General features: G+C 44.8%; 1 long non-coding RNA gene across 12 annotated transcripts in view; it reads left to right on the forward strand.

Moving 5' to 3' along the window:
• The first annotated feature begins 8,035 nt into the window (after nucleotides 1–8,035).
• The window catches only part of LOC137383926 (uncharacterized), a 402,194-nt gene continuing 384,441 nt past the window's right edge, over nucleotides 8,036–25,788 (forward strand). For all 12 annotated transcript variants that reach the window (XR_010977498.1, XR_010977496.1, XR_010977495.1 and 9 more), the window contains exon 1: nucleotides 8,036–8,333. This is a non-coding gene — a long non-coding RNA (uncharacterized lncRNA). The remainder of the gene's footprint in view (nucleotides 8,334–25,788) is intronic.

Genomic DNA, 25,788 nt, shown 5'->3' on the forward strand with positions numbered 1-25,788 from the left:
CTGAATCCCCTACTATCAACATCCTGGGAGCTACCATTGATCAGAAACTGAACTGGACTAGCCACATAAACACTGTGGCTACAAGAGCAGGTTAGAGGCTGGGAATACTGCAGCGAGTAATGCACCTCCTGACTCCCCAAAGCCTGTCCACCATCTACAAGGCACAAGTCAGGAGTGTGATAGAATACTCTCCACTTGCCTGGATGAGTGCGGCTCCAACAACATTCAGGAAGCTCGACACCATCCAGGACAAAGCAGCCTGCTTGATTGGCACTCCATCCACAAACATGCACTCCCTCCACTACCAACACACAGTGGAAGCAGCAGTGGGTACCATATACAAGATGCACTGCAGCATCCAAAGCCACAACCCCTTCCCCCTAGAAGGACAAGGACAGCAGACGCACGGGAACATCTCCATCTCCAAGTTCCCCTCCAAGTCACACACATCCTGACTTGGAACTATATCACCGTTCCTTCACTGTCGCTGGATCAAAATCCTGGAACTCCCTCCCTAACATCACTGTGGGTGTACCTGCACTAGGTGGACTGTAGTGGTTCAAGAAGGCAGCTCACCACTGCCTTCTCAAGGGCAATTAGGGAAGGGCAATAAATGCTGTCCTTGCCTGGAACGCCCACATCCCATGAAAGAATTTTTAAAAACTGGCTGCGCTGGAAGGATCAATGACAATGATCGATACTAATCCTCTTTCTCTCTTTTCACTTCTGCCTTAGCCAATAATCTCTTTTGACAAGTTGCAAATTGTATAACCATGCACTTGTTACTTTTTCCTCTCTTCTGACCACAACCTAATCCTTGTCCCTTTTTGAATTCAGATACCCAAGAACTAGAACAATCTCAGTCAGAGGAGGAAGAGTGAGAAGACAGTGAAGATGAAGAGATGCCGTCACATGGTCTTATACTCTCAGCCTCCAACGCAGAGACTGACACTGCACATATTTTAGAAGCTAGGATAGAGGAGGGATCTACACATGGTGAGGAAGCCAGTACAAGTGTGATGTAGCCAGGACGGGGTGGGGGGAAGGATAGCACAGGTGCCAGTTCACTGGAAGGTGAGGACGCACACCAGCTCTGCTGCAGAGAAGTCAGATGAGGACTTTGATGGACCAAGCTACGGAGGAACAGCGTATATAACCAAATGCTTGGTGCACTGGAAAACCTACTGGAAAGCCTGCTCTTAATATCAAGGAGCACAGGGAAGCCCAGCATCAACTTGGCATAGGGCTTTGCTCAGAGCTTGGAGCCCATCCCTGCCAACATGGGGCGGGTGGTCAACTCCACCTATGGAACCCACCATGATGCAGTGTCTGATTGCCAATGCCACAGCATGCACTGCAGCACAAACAGCTTCCATCAGAGGTCTGATGCCTTGAAAGCTCAGACTGCTGTCATCATGCCTCTGATACCACTGTCCAAAGGGGCTTCCAGGGTATCACAGTAGTCCATCAATCTCTTCTCCAACAGATCGGTATGATTGCTGAGGCATTGCCTTGGGAGAGTGGCAGTGGCTGCATGGAACATGAACTTGCTGCCATCTCTCAGGGTAATAGCACTCCTGCTCCCAATCCTCCCACAGCACAAGTGCTCTTGCCTGTTAGCTAGCCAGCCCAGACTGCTGCAGCCCAGGCCAAGATGGTGCAGTCTGAAGCCAGGCTTTCTAGGCCCAGAGCAGCTCGAGGTTAGTCTCCAAGACCACCTGTAGTCTTCCCAATTGAAGGTCAACTGCCTTCCACCACCCAGCTGCAGCTACTGGGGAAGCACCTCATAGGGTAAACAAAGGCACATGGAAGACAGGTATTAAGGGAATGCACAAGGGTGATTAGTTTTGTTATGCATTATGGGGACTGAATTTATAAGATTGGATTGGAATGTGCGTATTCTGGTGGTTTTTATTTTTGTGTTGTTGGAAAGAGGATGATGAGATGGTCAGTATTAGAAAGATAAGGAGTGTGGGACTTTTGGTGAATGGGGAGGTGTGATTGAGGTTACTGGTATCATTTATGATTTATTTGATCACATAAACCCAGGCTGTTGACTTTGAAGCCTCCTTTCTCTTGCTGTTCCTCTACTTCCTGTTGATCCTCCTCCATTTCCTCCTCTTCCTGCTCCTGCCCCTCAACTTCTCACCTGATAAGTGGTGGCAAAGGTTGTACCCTCATAATTGCCAGGTTGTGCAGAATGCAGCATACCACTACTACAAATCTTAATACCTGTTCAGCTGAGTACTGCTTGGCTCCTCCAAAGTGCTGCAGCTGCAGAAGCACTGCTTGAGTATGCACATGGTGTTAGGCAGACGCTTGCCTAGAAATTGGATCAGGAAATGAGCACCTGAGGGTCCAATATGGCAGGTGACCAGGCCTCCACACCCCCACACCAACCCCTCACTCCCTGACCCTGGCTGAACGTTTGCCACCTGCCATATTGGATCAGACACCAACAGGCATCATGAGCATGTGTTGGAAGTATGTTTGTTGGACCCTTTCATGAAATTAGATTGCTGCTGTGCCTGATTCCCCCACTTGATAAGCTCGCCCAGAAGGTTCATGGTGCTAACAGTCAGAAAAGACCCTGCAGAAATGCTCATTAAAGGGCTCAACCACTGCATACAAATTAGTTGCTGGTTTGTGCTTTTAGGCTACTGGTCAAATTCTGGGTCAGTGTTTAGCCATTTTCGCCAACTTCACTACTGACTTGTGAGCTTGGGGAACAACCTTTTTCTGGTGCTGGACTGCTTGTTTACCCTCGGGATAGCTTATTTCACTCATGGCTAGTCTGTTAAATCTGCCTTGGAGAAGGGGGAGCAGAAAGGAAGACAGGAGAAAGCATAAGCAACTGGGAGAAGAGGGGGGAGGAAGGCACCATTCCGGTAGGCCAAACCCTCAGGAAGTCTTCAGGCAATGCTATAAATACCGTGACTACAAGAGCAGGTCAGAGGTAAGGAATTCTGCGGCGAGTAACTCATCTCCTGACTCCCCAAAGCCTGTCCGCCATCTACAAGGCACAAGTCAGGAATGTGATGGAATTCTCTCCACTTGCCTGGATGGGTGCAGCTCCAACAGCACTCAAGAAGCTCAACACCATCCAGGACATAGCAGCCCGCTTGACTGGCACCCCAACAACAAATATTCACTCCCTCCACCACCGACGCACAGTGGCAGCAGTGTGTACCATCGACAAGATGCATGGCAGCAACGCACCAGGGCTCTTTTGACAGCAAGTTTCAAACCCACAACCTCTACCACCTCGAAGGACAAGAGCAGCAGATGCATGGGAACACCAGCACCTGCAAGTTCCCTTCCAAGCCACACACCATCCTGACCTGGAACTATATTGCCGTTCCTTCACTGTCGCTGGGTCAAAATCCTGGAGCTCCCTTCCTAACAGCACTGTGGGTGTACCTACCCCACAAGGACTGCAGCGGTTCAAGAAGGCAGCTCACCACCACCTTCTCAAGGGCAATTAGGGATGGGCAATAAATGCTGGCCTGGCCAGCGACGCCCACATCCCTTGAATGAATAAAATAAATGTCCACCTGGATGAGGAACATTGCGCGAGGTGCCTGTGTTTCAATAAGGACACTGTAAGGGAGCTCCGTTACCCAAACCAGGACATGGACAGCACTGACTGGGGCTGTCAAGGTCACCGTAATCCTTAACCTTTAAGCCAAGGAGTTGTTCCAGGCTGAAGCAAATGACAGCAGAGACATCTCCCAGTCTGCTGTACACTGCTATATCATACGGTGCTCCGACACTCTTTTCTCCAGGAGGAGCAGCTACACTTCCTTCTTGATTGGAACATGTGAAACAGGACAGGCTTTGCATGCATCACAGGCTTCCTCAAGGCCCAAGGGATCATAGGTTGCCCTAAAATGCCCTGCATGCTCCCCAACACCAGCTTGGCATCTTCACCAACAGAAAGTGATAACACCCGCTCAAGGTGAAGTTCATTTGCAACGACAGGCAGTGCATAAGATAGGTCTGTGACCAGTTTCCTGGTGGCAGCTATGATTCATTCATCCTACACCAGTCTCCTGTTCCACCTCTATTTTAACCAGGCCATCAAGTCACAGGCTGGCTATTTGGCGAGAATAATGGCTCAGGACTGCTGTCAAGAGTTGGGCACAGAGGCAAAACTGGACTCTAATGAGAGTCAAGCCACCACCAGAAATGTTATTAAGCAGATCATAAACATGCTTCCACTGTCTGGATGATTTTGGAGGACCTACGAGTACCTCCAAATTTGTTGTGGAATGCTGCATGCTGCATAATTTTACAGTACAAAGAGGACTGCCCTTGTCATCAGCTTAGCAGGGAGAAGTGGAGGATGAAGACAAGGAAGTGGTAGGAGTAGGATCACCTACATGTTCCCCTAGCTGCCAAAACTCTTAGAGAACAACAGCACTTCACCTGAACCGTCTCTCAGCTTCCCAATACTCAAAAGGTCCTGCCATCTTTGTAACCACTTTCCTCACAGCCACCATCTGATTGCTTTCTTTCAGTCCATCCTCATGGGTATGCCCTTACTTGATTACAAATATTAACACCAATATTAAAAAAAAGTTTACTGCAAGATCTCCCTTCACAATTGTGTAACAATCATCTTATAGAATTAAGAATTACACTTGTGCAAACCCTTGGTGCCTGTTCTTCTGCAGTCATGTAGCTACCCTAGTGTTTCTACAACTTGGATCCCCAGCTTGGGAGGTTGCAGGCTGCTGAGCTTCCATTGACGACATTTCAGATGGCCATGGCGGGTGACTTTGAGCACGTCTGGTACTCCTCTTCTCCACAACAGAGTGCAGCAGTGATGTGACGCTCTGGAAACCCTTGTCAATGCACCCCAAACCCAAGATGGTCTGCTTCCATGGCAGCAGCGAGAATGTCAGTGATGCCTGATTTTCCATGTCCCTCTCTCCCAAACAGGCACGTAGCCAATGAACAGTGCAAGTTGAGTTGGCTGTCCATCTGCTTCAGTATAATTAGCTCCCAGCACAAATTTGCAGCTCTCTGTGGTCCAAAGTTTTAAATATTGTAAATAACAAATGATCATCGTGATCTATTTTGTAACTAGGGGCAACTTTATCATACATCACCATGTCTTCAACTGTTTGCTGTGAGCATAATCTATTTCTGGTGTGCATTTGTGCTTAAATTACAGAGCGCTTCAGAAAGGAAATGGCCTCACACAGTGCAGTAGAATGTGGAGGCCCTTTCCTCTTTGGTGAAAAGAGAGAGAATGTTAATTAAAAATGAACCATGACATTTGTAGATAACGTGAGTATGTTGTAAATTTACACATTTTGCTCAGATTTTGCTGTCAAAATAACAGTAATTAACATGCAAATGGCCCAGCAATCTGTGGCAAGGAAGAGCTACCCTGTGAACTGCGAATCAACACAAGTTGCAATGTGTTTGCCACCACAGTTAGCCTCACAAAAATGGGAGTCTGCATTAAATCTCTCTGAGTTTCAAGAAATTGCTGCATTTGCATATCAATAGACCATTAAACTTGTACAGAAAGCTAGGGCTGGTATTTTACAGTGTAAGTACCTATTTAATGATGAGATTTTTGTTCCTTCAATGCCACTCGACCTCTTTGGCCAAAAAAGGTGAACAAATGAAACTCAGTACTGCAGGTATTGCGTTGTCCTTAGAGCTTTTTAATGGATTAAAAAAAAAATCTTACTTTTCCTTTCTTGACTCCTGAACTATTGCTAAATTATCAGACTGCATGCCAAACATCCAGTACTGGATGTGCAGAAATTTCCTCCAATTGAATATGGGAATATGAAGCCTTATCCCAACTACAAATTCTGTTCCCTAGCTACTGATTCCATCGCTCTCCCTGGCAGTTGTCTGAAGCTGAACCAGACTGTTCGCAACCTTGTTGTCATATTTGACTCTGAGATAAGCTTTCGACCACACATCTGCACCATCATTGAGACTGCCTATTTTCACCTCTGTAACATTGCTTAACTTCGCCCCTGCCTCTGCTCATTTGCTGCTGAAATCCTCATCCATGCCTTTGTTATCTCTAGACTTGGATGTTCCAACGCACTTCTGACCAGCCTCCCACATTGTACCCTTTGTAAACTTGAGGTCATCCAATACTTTTGTGTCCTTATTCATGCCAAGTCCCGTTCACCCTATCATACCTGTGCTTGCTGGCCTACGTTGCCTCTTGTTCAAGCAATGCCTCAATTTTAAAATTCTCATACTTGTCTTCAATCTCTCATGGCCTCGCCCCTCCCTACCTTTGTAATATCCTCCAGCCCCACAACCCTCTGAGATATCTGCGCACATCTAATTCTGACTTCTTAAGCTTCCTGATTTTGATTGCTCCACTGCTGGTGGCTGTGCCTTCAGCTGTCTAGACCCTAAGATCTGGAATTCCCTCCCTAAACCTCACTGCCTCTCTTCCGCTCTTTCCTCCATTAAGACACTACTTAAAAGCTACCTTTTTGACCAAGCTTTTGACCATCTGCCCTAATACTGTCCCATGTAGCCTGGTGTCCAATTTTGCTTTATGACGCTTCTGTGAAGTGCCTAGGCACATTTTATTATGTTAAAGGCACTATATCTATGTAAGTTGTTTTTGTTGTTGTTCTGTTTCTGTTATGTCTCTCTTAATCCAATCTTTCTTTCACTCTCTTTATTTCTCTTTCAGTACCTGATTTGATTCTAATTTACCCTATTTCCTTCTCCATCGTTCCTCTGTTTATTGCTCAATTCTTAAATCTCATTGGTTAACGAGATAGACTGTTGATCCCGTCATTCACTAAGGTCCCAGATGCCCCGTTGCCCTCGCACTTCCAGGAGCATGTAACGCAAAAACTTTTCAAGCTGAAGAATGAGGGAAAATGCCGAACAAGTGGGACATGCCATGAGATGCCCCACTCCAGCAAATTCTATTTCTGTAAAACAATAAGACCTTTATAAATGAAACATCAGTACTTTAATGAACTGTGGGCTGGATGGCAAAGAGGATTTTAGGAAAGTCACTGACTCAGTGGCACAGAGAAATTTCATGTTCCTTTTCTGTTTCACATCAATATCTTAGTATGCTTGCAGAAAGAACCCACTCCTTCAATGCTCAGAGCTATTGCATTAGTTTTGTTTTTATTGAAGGTTTTTTAAACCACTTTCTCCTCTACCGGAGGCATAACCTCCTTGCTGGCTTATGGTCTATGGGCATTAGGGGCACTTTGGTACCAATGTTCCTTTTAGCTGCATGCATGCACAGCAACACAGAACCACAGATGTTACTGCGCAGGTCGCTCACATATCATCCCCTATAGGATACTGTGTGTGTGAGTCACAAAAGAATCTCAAGGTCCTAAGCTCTTAAATAAACAGGCAATGTACAAGAACAAAAAAAGATAGAGGGACGTTGTCTGTCACCTCAGCCAAATGGCCAATACTCACCTTTTCTTTGAGTGTTGGTAGAGTATTGACCAGAAACCAGCAGCAGGATTGTCAAGACCAATCCATGTAGAGCGGCGAGACACAAACTTTGGAATCATTTAAGAAACAAATAGACACAGCAATGGAGGAGTGTAGGATTGTTCCAGATGGATGAATTAGGATGGGCTGAATGGCCTTCCTCATCTAAGCATCTCATGATGTTGTGAATTGTTTTCTTAACATGAACGAAAAGGGGAAAGAAGAAAACCCTAAAAGTTTGTCAGCATTTCACTTTTTATCCATGGATAAGGGACATTGGCAGGAAAAATAAACTTTTCTTTTAGTGAGGAAGGTGATTGAAAGAATACTTGCAAACTCTCGGACAATGATTTATATGGAAAATTAATGACTTCCTTTCTGTGGACTCAGGATGGTTTGGCAGACAGCTGAGCTGTTCAGTTACAACCACCATGAGCTGTCAAACCCACTTCTGTCAGTTTACTCTGCTATGTTCCGACACAAAACTGCCAGAAGGCGTGAAAGGAAATCCCCCTCTTCCGGGCTCAATAACTACAAATCAGAAAAGAGAGCGAAAACAGTAAACAATCAGCACGTTGACGTTTAAAGGTTTCGATGCAGACGAAGTACAAGGAGTTAACGGGTTGATCATATGAACTGTTGTGCAGAGCAGATTTGATGTAATTTTTGATTTAAAAAAAATTGGGGGGAAAATGGTTTCTGAAGCTGAAAGGTCCTCATTTTCTGCAGCGATTATGAAGCTTTGTGCTGCCATGCTTGTCTGTTCCTATCATAAATCTCAAAAGGGTGAAGTATGGAGAAAAACTTTGAAACTTTAAAAAAATGTTCTTTGGAAGAATAGAAGCAGCTCTACTGGGAAACAAAGCAAGGTAATTTTACAATTTTATCCATTTAAAACAAAATGCAACTTCTGTGATCTGCTTTTTGTGTGAGAAAGTCTTCTATTCATGTACAGATATTGGTGTGTTTTTGTAAAAGTTTATTTTCCTATTACTGTTCTCATATATCAGTGAAAGATGTGTTTGAAAGCTTAACAGCTAGCACCCCACTCTCATGGTGCACTTTAGTGTTTTAATTAATTCTTTAAGTTCACCTTGCTATGTGGGCAGAGGCTTACATGTACACGGATACGCAGATACATTAAAAGCTCAGCTTTTTCTCTCTCTCATGGTAGCCCCACCTTTGTGAATCACATAATTGTGGAACAGCGTCAGAACAATGCTGACTATAAGAAGAACATTAAATTCAGTGACTCATAATCATGCGAAAAACAGACTGTTTGCCTATTGCTATCACAAGGGGAATCGTATCAAAGTTTAGGATTTTCAGCTTGCCCCAACATGTAAAATGGATGTGAACTTGCCTACTTTGACTTTAAACAAATTTGCTGTGTTGGGTTAATTGTTTTCTTGTGCAGCTAAAATGCTTTCCTTCTTGTCTTTAGCTGCTCAATTAAGCCTCCCTAAAATTCCCAGACCATTCACATCTAAGAGGGCAGATCTGGCAATTCTCCTATGAAACCAGTCACAGGAGACTATGTCAAAGGAGCTTGGAAATGGTTATCTCTCAGATTTTTCCTTCTCCTAGTGGGGAAGTATCTGCTTTGTGCTGTTCAGTATTAACTAGCCTGGATTTAACAGTGCAGCAATTCCAAGCGCAAGCTCGTTTCCACACTCAACAGCATTCTAATGGAGCTAATAGTGCATATCCCCCAATGTTGTGTTTTTAATAATTCTCAACTCTTTTTCTCCGTTCTTCTCCTGAAGGTGTTGAGTCTTTCCTGGGTACAGTTGCCTGGGCCTTTGGCACCTTCCAATAAACGGCCTAAATGGCCATTCTTCAGAGGTGAACCAGACAATTAGGGGGCAATTTTAACCTAACTGGTTCATCAGAAAATTGAGGTGACCAAGTGCAATATTGTTTTTACACCCCAACTGATTTTACTCTGCATTGAAGTGGAGGATAATATTGGGTGGGTTCAGAATTGGCAACCCACCCAATCCTATGTGTTTTCTACCCCGCAAGTTAGGATGAAATTACCCGCTTAGTCTCACCATGAAAAGCATTCTTCCTGAGTCAGATCCTATCCTTACCAGATGCCCACACACATGCACTTTCTGGCATAAATCACTAGATAGTAGTCAAGAATTGATACCCCAGCCCATTCCTCTCTCCCCCCTTCACCGGCCAGAGAATGTCAAGGGGCCAACTCCCGCCAGCCTGCTGTCCCTCCTGAGATCAGCTAACTCATCACATATCAGGAAATGATCTTCAACTTTTACGTCTACATTGCACTGACCATTAACTTTACCAAAAGACCAATGGGGCAGTTCAACTTAAAAAAAAACAATTAATACTCCTTTTAAATCCTGTCCACAAGTCATCCTTCGTACGTCCATGTTATCCTTCAAATCTCCTACGACCAAGTTACCTTTCCACCCTCCTACAGCAATGTTATCCTTAACGCTTCCTATGTCCGTATTATTCTTCAGGCCTCCTCCATCCATGTTCTCCTTCTGCATTCAGGCTGTGATTGGTAGCATGATACATACAATTCAGCATGCAGATTGCAGACATCACCATGGACACAGTCAGTGTTTTCCTTTATTTTCCTGCTAAAAGGCAAACATGGGACTTGGAATAGGTCCCTTACTCTTTTGCCCAGAGAAAACAAAGTGGCAGCACTAATAGACTAGCCTACTAGCAGATGCCTGGCTGTAGATGATAATAAGACTTAGGACTATGGATTCAAACTTAGATTTTCCCATCAAACACAACATTCACTTCCACTTAAAAAAAATAGAGGTTATCGATACATTGTGTGAAACTAGCATAAAAACACTTAGCATATTGTGTGGCATTACTATTTAAAAAGCATTAACCCATTTACTTTAAACAAATCAACATCTGCATTAAGCTATTGCTTATGAGAATTTAACATGCTAATAGTACACATTAAGACCAATTTGCAGCCTGCTGAAGAGGGAGTAGGAACATAGGAAGAGGAGTAGGCCATTTAACTAGATCATGGCTGATCTGGACCTCAACACCAATTACCCACCTTTGATCCATATCCCTTGATAACTTTACCCAACAAATATCTGTTGACCTCAGTCTTGAAAATTTTCAATTGACTCAGAATCCACAGCCCATTTTTGAGGGAACAATTTTCATATTTCTATGACCCTTTGTGTGACAAAGTGCTTCCTGATTTCACACCTGAATTCCTGACTCTAATTCAATTATGCTCCCTTGTTCTAGATTCCCTCACCAGCGTTTATCCCACCTATTGAATCATTTTACCAATTGAAACACTGCAATAGGATCACCCCCAATCTTCCATACTCAAGGGAACATCGAGCTATGTTTATGCAACCTGTCCTCCTAATTTATCCCTTTAACTTAAGGTATCATTCCAATGATCCTCCGCTGCACCCCTTCAAAGGCCAACATATCTTTCCTGAAGTGCAGTGCTCAGAACTGAATCCAATACTACAGATGGGCAGAATTTCAAATCATCAGTGAGGGTGGGAACGGGGGAGGGTGGTCGCTTAAACCAGGCCCTCGGGTAGGCGTGCTGGGCTCCCAACATGAAACGGACACACTCAGATTTTGAATGGTGCCAACAGGAGCCGGAAGAGGTGACCCACCCGCTCTGTGTAATTGGCCAATTAAGCAGAACAATGAGCTTGTTGCCAGCTTGTTTAAGGGCCAGACTTAGGCCTGGATTATATGGGCCCCCTGAGGTGGAGGCGGAGGCGGAGGCGGAAGCATAAGCATAAGCATAGGCGTGGAGGCCATAGAATTGTGATGGGAGGAAGGGGTTGGAGGGCCTTCTGGACTGGCCCGGGATACACCGCCTCACTTTCTTCAGGTCTGCGTCTCTAGTGCTGGCCTGGGTCCAAGGTCTCTGCAGTACCAGCAGTGGTCACCGCTCCTGGTGGCGCTGCCGATACTGCTGAGCTGCCAGCCCTGTGATTGGCCAGCAGCTCTTGGAGGCAGAATCCCCATCTTTAAAGAGATGGAGGTCCCAGTGTGGGCCACTTAGGCTTCAAAACACCGGAGGATTGCTCCAGGCGGCACGAGAAGGCCGAGGTGCGGTTCCCACTGCCTTTTCGGCCCGGTGCCAGGAGCCCCACCAGCTGCGCAAAATCCAGCCCTTTGATTTTGGTTCTAAGGGGCGGGTTTGATGGGGCCTCAAAACCACAACAGGGAGGAAGCGGTGACATAGTGGGGAGTGATCTGGAACTGTGAGACAGAGGCAAGAGGCAGCATTGAAGAAGGAAAGTTGAGAGAAGGCCCTCATTCACAGGCATGCAGTTGTGCTCAGTGATAAGAAATATTGTGCATATCTTTGCACTCTTGACAAAGGCTTTGTTTGGGGATGGGTCAGGATTTGGGGGTGGGTGAGGGGTGTTCAGGCAGACTCCGCATTCCATTGCTAACAAAGGAAGGGCATTAGAGAAAATGGGATCAAGCTTCTCCAAGGAAGAGCAGCACTGCCGGAGCAGAGGCAGAAGCCTGGGCAGCAGGGGCACAGGGGTGAGGAAGGAGGGGTAGGAAAGCTCCAGAGTCTGCACCTAACACAATCTACACCAACATACTCCATCGCTGTGCCAACACTCACTTCCCATTCTCCTGCATTTCACCAACATGAAATGGAAAAACACAAGTCGGCCTTAGTGCAGCAACTTTCCCAGCACTTTATCACTTAACATTTCACTGTTATTTACATCAGAAACACCCAAGTGACCCACAAAGTGACATAACCAGCCTCCAATGATGGCCATTGCTATGAGATGCTCCCCCTGTGGCTGTGAATGAGGTGGAGGCAGGCTGCTCTCTCGTGCCTGTTTGGGATTGAGATGCCCATGACAGTCAGCCTTGTGATGGAGGTACCAAGGGAGCACCTCCAAAGGCTGCTGCACCGGCAAAGCTGTGGGGGCAGTCTCAGTCACAGGATGTGATTCCACAGATTCTTGGTCTGGCAGAAGGGCCATGGGGAAGGATGATGATGACAGAGCCCTTTGAGGGGTGGCCCCCCCCCTCTTCTCCATCTGTCGCCTTCTCAGCCCTTTCATGGCGCCCTTGATCGCTGGAGGGGCCACCAGCTCCATGCTTCTGTGCTGATTCTGGCACGCAGCCTATGCACATCAGTGCGCAGTTCCTGCATCCACTCTGAGTGATGCCATACATGGCTCTCCATGAGGTTGGCTATGCTCTCAAGGGAGGAGCTCACATGCTCACAAAGCACTGAAACATTGTGGAACACGTGAGATGAATGGACTCATCCATTCTCACCCCAAGGCTCTGCAGAGCATCAGGTAACCCCGATATGTGGGCACACATTTCACACTGGTGTTCCAGGTGAGCCGCCTGTTTTGTGACTCCAGAGGCAAAGCATCTCCACTCTGCTCAGCAGTGCTGTGCCAGTCCTTCGTGCTCTGAGGGAGACTGGCTACAACCAATTCTACCCTGAATCTTCTACTTTGAAGTGACGTGTACTTCACCCTGTGCCACCTTCTGTAATAACGCGCGAGGACTCACTAAGGTGTGAGTGTCTATGCTAGTGGAGGGTGTGCTGGTAATATGTGATGGTGTAGGCTCTGACGTCTGTTCCTTCTCTGACTCCTCGGGAATTTGTTCCCTAAGCATGGACTCCTGCCCCACTGCAGCTGAACCTGTGAAAGACATAAGAGAAGATGGTGATGAGAGATTGGGACAGTCAACAGATGCTGCTGCTGCATAAAATAATAAGATGACAGCTTATGCATTGACAGCTCCTGGCACAGGGAGCATTGCCGTGCATTCCCTGGAGATATTGAGATCTTTTTACCCTCGCTGCAGTGGACTCCCACTTCTCCCTGCATCTAGGGTTCTGACCTATGCTTATGGGTTAGCAAGACAACTGAGTACACCCCTCTCCCATGGTCAGGAGAACTCTATACGCCCTCAGGATGCCACTTTCTTTTGCAATCTGGTAATACCAACCATCTGGGTCTCTCTTGGCACTCAGCTTTCCAGACCTAAGAAGATCATTGAAGTGTCTCTGGCACTGCACCCAGACCCTCCTCATCACTCCTCTGCTGCTGACCTCATGTTCCATCACCAGCCATGCCCTCTGGGTGAGTCTTGCGGGCCTTCTGTTGCAGCAGGTAGTGAGGGGAATGCTCCTGCGCACAGTCACTGCCTCCAGCCGCACTTCCAGCAAGTCATCAGCAAAACGGGGGTGGGGGGGGGGGGGTGGTGGGGTGCTGGCCTGGCATGGGGGCCCTCCCTGCCCACTGCCCTCTGCTCAGGTTGTGCTTCCATTTTGTGGATGAATGACAGTCTCAGCAATGGCTGCCGCCCACCCTTTAAATTAGGCCCGATGCTGCCTCTCTCCCGCCTCCTTCCCACATCCGCCAGCCGCTAATTGACCAGCGAACGCATCTCCAGGCCAATTAAGCTCATTCTGATGAAAAATTGTGACGTGCAGTCATTTCTGTATCGGTGCAGGTTGGTGACCCAGAAGTCATCGCTACATCATGGGGTCTGACCAAAGCTCTGAACAACAGCATAATTGGAGGTTAATGATTGGGCCATCATTCCTTCCTCTCCAAGCAGTATTTTGTATCATGTTTGTAAGGCAAATTGTGCGCATCGAAAACATTTATTTTTAAATTGCTAAATTAATTGGTGGTGTAGTACGCTTACTGTGCTGTAAAATAATGGTCAATATGACCTGTCCCAAACACACTACTACAATGGCACCAGAAATGTAGTATAATGTCTGTGCCACTAATTCCAACAAGTTTCCCCAAGATGTGAATTGTTACCGCCCACATTCGTGTAGCTGAATGTTGATCACTGATCGTATTGTTAAGAATGACCTGTTATGACTTGCCTGGAATAACATCACGCTGTATGTGTCACCCAAAAATGCACTGGATGAGCTTCAATAAAATAGTGTATTGGCATGGGCACTTAGCCATCATGTCTCACAGAATATCAGTTTTGGTCACACTATTTGGCAAGCACAAATTGCCAATTTTTGGTGCCAGATAAATATTAAATGCTTAACCTGTAAGGACTTCCATCTTAATTATCAGTCAGAGTGCTGGAATGAAAGATACCTTCACAGAGGAAACTAACTTGGGAGGAACAGCACAGAGGCTGTGACCATTTCCTACCACAGATGCAGTTTATCATTTGCTTGGTCTTTTTAATGTTATTTCTTACTTTGCACACATAACAACAATCACTGCACTCCAAATGTAATTTGTTGTGTGAAAGGCTTTTAGAAGTTTAAACATGATAAGGGACTATATAAATAACAACAACAAAATGCATTTATATAATGCGTTTAAAGTAATAAAATGTTAAATGAAAGTATTTCCTTCTTTCTTTGAATCTCCCTCTGTAAACTCCCAAGCCATGCATTCTCCCCATCCAGCAGTGTTAAACTAGCACTAGGAGATGTGTATGAGATGCCAAGCAATGATTCCCACTTTGAGTTTTCTCTTCCCCCGTGTGGAAAAACTCACTGGAGTAGATCTTAGCTTTATGCGATCTGGTAAAACGAGTCGTAGTGAATGAGCAGTCCTTTTTACATCTCTCCCGAGTCACTGGAAATAAAATCATGAGAAGGCTGGTGATTTACTAACACTCGTTTTGCACTATCACACAAAGTCAACACCTACCTCAGTGCCTCAGTCACAGTTTTGAGTTTTTACACTAGATATTTTCTCAGGTTTAGCATAACTCCCGTAAACAGACCACTTTTCCCCAGTGAACAGCTGATAGGAGGCATAAGAGAGCGGCTGAGATGAGTTATCCTTCAATTTTCTCTCTTTCTCTTTGGCAAGTGCTGAGCCTTTGATTAACAACTTCTTATGATGACACAGCAGAGATCTGAAAATTAATTACTTCAGGAATTACCGGCCTGAAGCTATGTTCTACTGCTTAATAGTGCTGCAAATTGGAAGAATGAAAATTTGTGGAAAGCCAGTTAATGCTACAGCAGGTTTGCTTCATTTATAGAGGGAGAATTATGAAGCCATTTTATACTGGCTCTTGTTCAAGTCGAATTCTGGGAAATCTGCAGCTTCCGGCATTCATGTTACTAAATATAATGCCTTAACCCCATTTCCAAAATTGTATTGATTTAATTTTCTCTGTGTTTAACATTATCATTTTATGCTGCTAATAATATTGTGATTGAGGACTTCAGTCGTATTTTTCCAGTAAAATAGAAATGTGAGCTCTTAGTCAATAAGAAAGTTCAAAACAAGAGAAGTCTCTGAATGTAGATATGGAATAAGAAGGTGCCTAGAGTAGAAATTTCAGAGGAATGGGGCTGGAAGGAGAAGCCATTGTAGGAGATTTTTGGCGACATTGGGAAAAATATTAATTGAACTATGAGACAGCGATTCCAGGGAGGTGAATGATGGAAAAGAGACGGTTTGGGAGAATGGAATATTTGACCATGTTGAAGACCGTGGAAAGGCTGAGGAGCACAGGGGCAATATTGTACCATGGCTGCACTCACATAGGATATCGGTGGTGACTTTAACCAAGGCAGTCTCAGTGTGGTGGGTGGGATGGAACCTAAAGCTGAATGGATTTGAAGAAGAAGTACTTGAATTGATCAGCACATATTAATTTGGTGATGGCCTTTGAGAAGAGGGGAGTCTGGAGGTGGAGTGGACAGAGGGGTTGAAAAGGGCCTTTGTGAAAATAATGAGATGGGACCTCTACATGAGGAAAGGAAGCATTTGTTGAAGTTGCATTATTAATTGCATAGATACTGACTCCTAAAAAAACTTTCTCTAAACCTTGCTAGTGGAGTTTTAAGTATTGATGCCCATATCAATTCTCCTGTTTAATAAAAGTGGTTGCCATAAAAGGCCACCAGGATAATAAATAAACTGAGTTGTTTCACTATATATCTATCTGACTGTACATAATTCCATATTGTGCTGTGAAGAAAATTGGGTTTATTTTACTGTTGTATTAGAGCCAACTGTGTAACAGCCCTGACAAACAAATTTTTCTGCAGCACCTGTGGAAGAGCCTGTCACTCTAGAATTGGCCTTTATAGCCACTCCAGGCGCTGCTCCACACACCACTGACCACCTCCAGGCGCTTACCCATTGTCTCTCGAGATAAGGAGGCCAAAAGAAAAGAAAAAAGAAGAATTAGAGTTATCAAAAGCATCAAAACACAAAACTCTGCCCATACTTCACACTAGTGTATTCTTTTGATTTTTGAAATTCTGTTATTATTTTTTATATGACCTCTACTCATAAAGATATTGCCAGGAATAGAGATTTTTAGCTATTAAGAAAGATTGAATAGGATGGGATAATTTTCTTTGAAACAGAGGGGAGATTTAACTGATGTATATAAAATTATGAGGGGCCTAGAGTGAATAGGAAGGACTTAGTTCCCATAGCAAAGAGGCCAATAATCAGGGGGAATAAATTTAAAGTAATTGGCCGAGGATTAGAGGGGTGTTGAGGAGAAATATTTTCATCCAGATAGTAGTGGGGTCTAAAACTCACTGCCTGAAAGGGTAGTAGAGGCAGAGACCCTCACAACATTTAAAAAATACTTGGATATGCACTTGCAGTGCCTTAACCTGCAGGGCGACAGACCGAGAACTGGAAAGTGGGATTAGGCTGTACAGCTCTTTTTAGGCTGGCACAGATGCAATGGGCAGAAAGGCCCATTTCTATGTTTCTTTGACACCGCAGGGTTATTAGAACTGGTCTATTAAACATCTTACAGTACAAGCACAGGGATTTGAGTGTTTAACTCTTGGCAAGCTATGTCTTCCATTACATGTAACAATAAAAGCAATTTGGAGCTCTGAAAGTATATTCAGATGAAACTATTTCACACCTGGAGCTACCAGGAACGATCATTGAGGCAAATATTATAAATAGGTTGGGGAGAAGTGGATACACTTCCGGAGGAAGAAGGAATCAAGGAAGGTAGTGAGAAGGGGGAAGATGGGGTTAAGAACATAAGAAATAGGAGCAGGAGTAGGCCATTTGGCCCTTCCATCCTGCTTGGCCATTCAATACAATCATGGCTGATCTTCTACCTCAACTTCACCTTCTCGCACTATTCCCATATTCTTTAATTCCCTTAGTATCCAAAAATTTATCAACCAGTAAGGATCAGGTTCGTTGGCAAAATGGCATTTTCCTGTTCCCAATTAATTCTGTGGCTGGTTGTGTCAGGGCACCCCAGTTTTGGGAAAGGGTGCTGAAACAGGCGTTAGGCCCCCTACTTGCATGTGCAAAGGGCAAAACGCTTGTTTCAGACACGGGCCCGGTGTACCTATACTTCAGCCTTTACCAATAATGCGGGCTGCGGGGAGTGTGTGCATGCACTCTGCCCGCCATATTAGATGCTTACACATGTAAAATGGGCACAGCCTCATCAAATTTCTAAACCTAACCCTTTTTTAGTGTTTTAAAAAAAGAGAGTAATTACAATAATGTGCAGAGCTCTCAGCTGGCAGTGTGATGTGCAGTCTGGCAATGTAACAGAAATCTTGGTGGCTGCAATTTCTATTCAGCAATTACCAGACTGTTGGCAGCATTGCTCTTGTACTGGCAATATATTATAACCATAATGTAGGATATGACAAATCTGTTACACATTTATTTTGGTCCACAATATTGCGTATCAAATTAAAGCAATCCTTATTCTATTACTCTGTGTGCTGTTGCAATGATGTAGAATGAGAACCATTACAATATTATTCTTCTTCTAATGTTTGCGTCTGTGATCACAACATAGATTTAGGGCCACTCTTTTCATAGAATTGCATAGAATATACAGCACGAAAGTGGCCATTTGGCCCAGCCAGTTCATGCCGTTTTTATGATCCACTCCCTGATCTAACTTTTTCAGACTGGATGACAGCGAATGTGGTACCATTATTCAAGAAGGGTAGCAGGGATAAACTAGGTAATTACAGGCCGGTGAGTCTAACATCAGTGGTAGGGAAACTATTGGAAAAAATTCTGAGGGACAGGATTAATCTCCGCTTGGAAAGGCAGGGATTAATCAAGGATAGTCAGCATGGCTTTGTCAGGGGGAGATCATGCCTAACAAACTAGATTGAATTTTTCGAGGAGGTGACTAGATGTGTAGATGAGGGTTTAGCAGTTGATGTAGTCTGCATGGACTTCAGTAAGGCTTTTGATAAGGTCCCACATGGGAGATTGGTGAAGAAGGTAAGAGCCCGTGGGATCCAGGGCAATTTGACAAATTGGATCCAAAATTGGTTTAGTGGCAGCAGGCAGAGGGTGATGGTCGAGGGTTGTTTTTGCAATTGGAAGCCTGTGACCAGTGGTGTACTGCAGGAATCGGTGTATACTACTGATTTAGATGTGAATATAGGAGGTATGATCAGTAAGTTCGCAGATGACACAAAAATTGGTGGTATCGTAAATAGTGAGGAGGAAAACCTTAGATTACAGGACAATATAGATGGGCTGGTAAGATGGGCAGAGCAGTGGCAAATGGAATTTAAACCTGAGAAGTGTGAGGTGATGCATTTTGGGAGGACTAACAAGGAAAGGGAATATACATTGGGTGGTAGGACCCTAGGAAGTACAGAAGGTCAGAGAGACCTTGGTGTACCTGTCCGTAGATCACTGAAGGCAGCAGCACGGGTTAGATAAGGTGGTTAGGAAGGCATATGAGATACTTGCCTTTATTAGCCGAGGCATAGAATATAAGAGCAAGGAGGTTAAGATGGAGCTGTATAAAATGCTAGTTAGGCCACAGCTGGAGTACTGTGTACAGTTCTGGGCACCACACTATAGGAAGGATGTGATTGAAATGGAGAGAGTGCAGAGGAGATTCACCAGGATGTTGCCTAGGCTGCAGCATTTCAGCTATGAAGAGAGACTGGATAGGCTAGGGTTGTTTTCCTTAGAGCAGAGAAGGCTGAGGGGGGCCTAATTGAGGTGTACAAAATATGAGGGGCATAGATAGGGTAGATAGGAAGAAACTTTTTCCCTTAGCAGAGGTGTCAAGAAGCAGGGGGCATAGATTTAAGGTAAGGGGCAGGAGTTTTCGTGGGGATTTGAGGAAAAATATTTTCACCCAGAGGATGGTTGGAATCTGGAACACACTGCCTGAAGGGGTGGTAGAGGCAGGAACCCTCACAACATTTAAGAAGTATTTAGATGAGCACTTGAAACACCATAGCATATAACGCTACGGGCCAAGTACTGGAAAATGGGATGAGAATAGATAGGTGCTTGATGGCCGGCACAGACACAATGGGCCGAAGGACCTGTTTCTGTGCTGTATAAATTTGGGACGGCACAGTGGCGCAGTGGTTAGCACTGCAGCCTCACAGCTCCAGCAACCCAGGTTCAGTTCTGGGTACTGCCTCTGCGGAGTTTGCAAGTTCTCCCTGTGACGGTGTGGGTTTCTACCAGGTGCTCTGGTTTCCTCCCACAGCCAAAGACTTGCAGGTTGTTAGGTAAATTTACCATTGTAAATTGCCCCTAGTGTAGGTAGGTAGTAAGAGAATGGTGGGGATGTGGTTGGGAATATGGGATTAATGTAGGATTAGTATAAATGGGTGTTGTTGGTTGGTACAGACTTGGTGGGCCAAAGGGACTGTTTCAGTGCTGTATCTCTAAATAAATAAATAAACTCTATGACTCTATAATCCTCTATTCCCTTCTTCCTTATATGCGTATCTAGCCTCCCCTTAAATACATCTATACTATTTGACTTAACCACTCCCTCTGGTAGTGAGTTCCATATTCTCACCACTCTCTGGGTAAAGTTTCTTTTGAATTCCCTATTTGACACCTTGCATCAAATCGGGAATTCAGGGAGGTTTCAATTTGCAGATGTGAAGATTGAAACGTAAAGAATTTTTTAAAAACTGAAACTGGAACATTTATAACCAGTCAGCTTCAAGAATTAGAAACACAGCAAGTCTGCTTATCAGATCATCAAATTGCAACTTCCTTGTGAAATGTCATTTGCAGATTTGTGTCATTTATTGCAGCACAAAAAGAAACCACACAATGTCAGATGTTTGTTATAAAGTGCCTCTCACTTCACCTGAGAAAACAGGATGCATGTGTCAAGCTGACCTTTCAGCTGTACACGGGAAGGTATTTAAATCTCATAGGCGGGTGTCACAACAAATATGCTGAACACCACGAATGCTGTAGATGTTTCAAAATGGTTTTCTGAATAAAGTTGAGAGCAACAATTACAGGCAGTTTTGTGGTATCAGGTTAGCCTTGCAGCAATTGGTAACTGTCTTGGCTGGTTATATATACATTCCTTTACACTGGCAAAGAGACAATCTTAGAATAGAATGGCAGTTAACATAAAAGATAGCCAAAAATCTTCTACCGGCATGTAAATAGTAAGCGGGTAGTAAGAGGCAGGGTGGGACCTATTAGGAACAAAGAAGGTGATATATGCTTAGAAGTGCAGAGTAAGTTTAGAATACTTAATGACTGCTTTGTATTGGTGTTTACTAAGGAAGAGGATGCTGACAAAATATCATAGAAATGGAGATGGTAGAGGTAATGGATGAGGTGAAAATTTATAGGCAGGATGTTCTGGAAAGGCTGGCTATGTTTATAGAGTGGATAAGTTGCCTGGTCGAGATGGCTTGCATCCCAGGTTGTTAAGGGAAGTGAGGGCGGAGATCGCAAAAGGACTTGCCACAAGTTTTTTACTTTCTTGCTTTTTACCTCTGAGGTTTAGTACTTTGGAATGACTAGAAATGAACTGGCTCCTGCTTGTACGTAAACCTTGAACGAATTTAGAGATCATTGTGAATTTTACCTTGGGTTTAGTTGGGATTTGTGCTTTTTGGGTCACTGCACTTTTGTGAAAAGCCTCCCTAAATATTGGTAACTTTTGGAGGACTGTGTCTGGGAAGTAATTTGTATTGTAGAAAACATTGATTCTGACCTCTCTGCATTTATCCAATCCCGCTCTGCTCCATTTGATTCATCCATTTTGTCTTACTCATCACCAGTATGCTTGATTTGTCCTGCTCAGACACTTTAAATTCAATTTGCCCAACTCTCTTTCATTGCCAAGTCAGATAGTTGCTGCTGCCCTCCCACTGTCACTCGAAATGACATGAAATATATCTCAACAATTCGAGCGCTCTCAGCTGGTAGTTTAAGTTAAGAAAATTGCTACCACTGATCAGAAAGGTTCATCAGCATTGCAGAGACATAAAATGGACCTAAAAGAATCTGTAGCAGAGGTGAAGAGAGATGTGAGACACAAAGTAAGTAGGAAACAGCTGATTCCAAAGAGTGCCTGCAATTTATGAGATAACAAGTTCCTGCTCTTGGCCACATTGTTGTGGAGATGCCAACTAGGGATTTGACAGCTCCCATAGGTAAGAAAGAAACTTTATTGTACATCACCTCGAGTCACCCTCAGCAAATTTGGTCTCAGGCCTCATCTATATATTCGGGGGAGAAGGGGGGTGCGTGAGCAGCTGGTGGCAGTCCTCAGTTAAGTTATGAAGGGTGGGGGACTTGGAACGTGCAATGGAGTGGTGGAGGGGGCGGTCACTAGGACTTTGGAGTTGAGGAGGGAGTGCTCTTGCTCCTCCTGGCACCACAGAAAGGTGTTTTTTATTTTAAAAATTAATGGACACTTAAGCTTTAGCTGGCAGCCCCTGATGCCTCTGAGGAATCCTGAACAGGGAAGGCAAATGCCTGCCCGTCTCATTGATAACCAATTTTAACATATTCAAGGGGCCTAGCATCCATTTTAAATGCCATCCCAGGACACCTAAAAAATGGGCCGTAAAATTTAGCAGTGAGACTAACACCTGCACATACTGGGGACAGGCCATCAAACGACTAAATGGTTATGCTTTGCACCCATTTTACACCCGAAGAATGGATGCCACACATATGCCTTTCTACACCATTATTTCAATCCTGGGAATGAGGTGGTGGGTTAATGCCTTGTGGTAAAACTATCTAATTACCCCATGTTATTGGTTAACAGGTTGCTCTGTGAACACAGTGGATCTGATATTTGTCCGGAAGGCAGGTTTCATGGCGGAGTGGAACCACGCGTCATGGAACCCGAAGCTGGAATTCCCGGTTCCGAACATCCCGGGGCGGGATAGGTTGGCGACCAACTTCCCACCTATTAACAGCCAATTAAGGGCCTCTTCCTGCTGCCGTTGGGATCTTACCAGTGGCGGGGGGGTGGGGGGGGTGTTCTCTGTCACACGGGGAGGATGCCTTGTAAAACGAGGTGCCCTCCCTGCGGGCTTAGGTGGGTTCCCCTCCTTCTTGGGCAATTTGTGGCCCACGAATGACCCCCGGGAACAACTGTAGCTCCTGGGAACCCCTGCACCCTGGATTGAACGACACCATCCCCCCTACCTCAGACTGGTTCTGGCGACCCCACCTTACCTACCTGTGTTCTGGGTTTCCACCACTGGGCCTGGGTCCGAGGCCTCTGCAGTACCGACAGTGGCCACCACTCCCAGCTCTTGGAGGCGGGATCCCCATCCCTATAAAGTCTTCAAAGGGTTGGAGATCTCGCCTCCTAAAACTTTGACCCCAAAAGACTGGAGGATCGGTCCGGGGGCCAAAACATGCAGAGGTGGAGTTCCTCTCGCCTATTTGGCCCAGCGCTGGGAGCCCCGCCTCCTGCACAAAATCCAGTCCCATTGTGGAGGTAACTGTAGAAAACAGGAATGGGTGACTGAGTGAATGAGTGGGTGGGTGCATAAGTGAGCGAATGAATGAGTGGATGAGTGAATGTGTGGTGAGTGAATGGGTGGGTGCGTGAGTGGGTCCATGAGTGAGTGAGTGAGTAGGTGGATTAGTGAGTGGGTGGGTGAATGAGTGAATGGGTGGGTGAGTGAGCGAGTTGATGTGTGGGTGGTGAGTGAGTGTGTGGGTACATGAGTGGGTGCATGGGTGAGTGGGTGGGTAGCTGAGTGAGGGTGTGGGTTTGTGTGTGAGTGAGTGGCAGACGGATTGCAAAAACTGCCTGTGTGGATTCAGCAAACTGGAATCAAACTTGTATCTCACTGACTGAGTGCTGTCCTCTTTAGTATAATTGATGAATTAATGTAAGTTGCTAGATTTTTCAAGACTTGACTTTTTAATATAATTTAGTGCTCATCAGTTCAATTTCAAATTACATCTTACAAGCATAAGTACATAAACATAAATAATTTCTATGAGGTGAGAGTTCTGAAGCTTCAGTAACATGAATCAGCCCTTTTAGTTTAAATTGCTGAAACTGGATATGTGGGCACTTGGGGTTTGGGGTGACTTTAAATAAATGGTTTATTCATGCAAAGAAACACAACAGGCTTCTCTGCTTGGATGCTGACATCTTTGTCAATGGGCGAGGAGGGAATTTAAGAGGTATTGAGCTGCCCAACATCTGGCACCAAAACCTAGCAGCCAAAGGTAATGGCTTTTCAAATTTTTATGAATGAGGAAAAGAAAAACTAGCATTTATAAAGCGCCTTTCACAACCTTAGGACACTGCATAGTGCTTTAGCCAATTAAGTTATTTTTTAAAAAGATAGTCATTGTTGTGATGTAGGAAACGTGGCAGCCATTATGAGCACAGCAAGGTCCCACAAACAGCAATGTGATAATAACAAGATAATCTGTGTTCAGGATTATTTATGAAAAACTTCTCATTTGTTGTTTGGGGAGTTGAGACTTCCAATTCCTGTTGAGCTCGTTTTCTTATTCCTAGTGTCAGTGCATATGGTTTTACAATGGTTGTGCATCTGTCCATTGCCTGGTTTCATAGGAAGCTTATGATAATGGTTCAGGTTTCACAGTTTTAGGTTTTCATGCTTTTTTTATGGATTCAACATCACTAAATGTCCAAGGAAGGTCCTGGCCAAGTTGACAAGCTGGCCGGCTGCCAGGGAGGGAAACCAGACTCAGGAGGCTGTAGCCAGGGATCTCTAGGGACAATCTGTGGCAATCGGGAGCGGGGAAGGCCGGAGATTGGGGGTTAGGGGGTGGGGGAGGAGCAGCCATGACAGGAGAGGTGGAAGACCAGATATCAGTGCTAGGGGAATGAGGTTGGCCATGATCATGGCATGGAGAGGAATCAGTGCTTGGGGTTGAAAGGGCAATCGCAGTAGAAGGGAGACCAAAAGTTGTGAAAATGTTGGCAGGAACGTCTACAACAGGTTGGGGACATGTTCCTCTTGCTTTTATTTTTAATCCTCCTCGACCCTCTCCTGCCTGTCATGGGACAGTTAATATTGAGGCCCACGTCTATGGAGTATGCCATTTTTCTGCCTGGTATTTGAGTAAATGACAGTGAGACCAAGGGATCGTAACATGGATCCATTGCTCTGCACACCAACTAGAGGAATGGATCACTAAGTTGCAACTGGTTCTCCTCTCTTCAAAAATCAGACTGATTAGATAATCTATTAGCCCAAGAATGGCTCTAAACCAGGACACAGTTTATTTAAATAACAACACCAAGTGAACGGTATAAATCAGTTAATCATACACTTCACTATCCCCTTCTAAGTGTAAAATAATAAAGATGGTATTCAATTTCTCTCCGAATGTAGATTTTAAACAGAAGCTCACTTCTTATGCACTGAAATATGCTGCATTTTCAAACAAATCTAGTTACCCGCTGGCCAGCCCAACCTTAAATACATTACTGTGCCCTCGAAACTGAAACTGAATGCTTACTGGTATAAAGACAGCCTGGATTTATAACTTAACATCCTTTGAAGATATATTGAAACAAAAGACAATAAACAACAATGTCTTTCATTAGATTAACAGCCATTCACAGGCGATCAATTACTTGGAATGTTTGTCCACCCAATAATATTGCCACTTCCAATAAAATTTGCTGATATCTCAGTGCCTGACTATAACTGAAGTGTCAAACTGAGCAAATTGAAAAGAATGCCACACAAGATTTAAGGTCATTATGTGCTTCTTAGGAACATGCATCTAAAGTGCCAGATTGTGATGTAAATTGCCTTCATCTTCTTCAGAAAGTAGCTAGCCCTGACTGATCTCAAACCTGTATGACCTGTACTGTTTTTGGCCTCCTTGTCTCGAGAGACAATGGGTAAGCACCTGGAGGTGGTCAGTGGTTTGTGGAGCAGCACCTGGAGTGGCTATAAAGGCCAATTCTAGGGTGACAGACTCTTCCACAGGTGCTGCAGATAAAATTGGTTGTCGGGGCTGTTACACAGTTGGCTCTCTCCTTCCACTTCTGTCTCTTTTCCTGCCAACTGCTAAGTCTCTTTGACTTGCCACACTTTAGCCCCGCCTT

The sequence above is a fragment of the Heterodontus francisci genome, chromosome 25 (assembly GCF_036365525.1).
Source record: "Heterodontus francisci isolate sHetFra1 chromosome 25, sHetFra1.hap1, whole genome shotgun sequence".
In the NCBI taxonomy this organism is placed as follows: Eukaryota; Metazoa; Chordata; class Chondrichthyes; order Heterodontiformes; family Heterodontidae; genus Heterodontus; species Heterodontus francisci.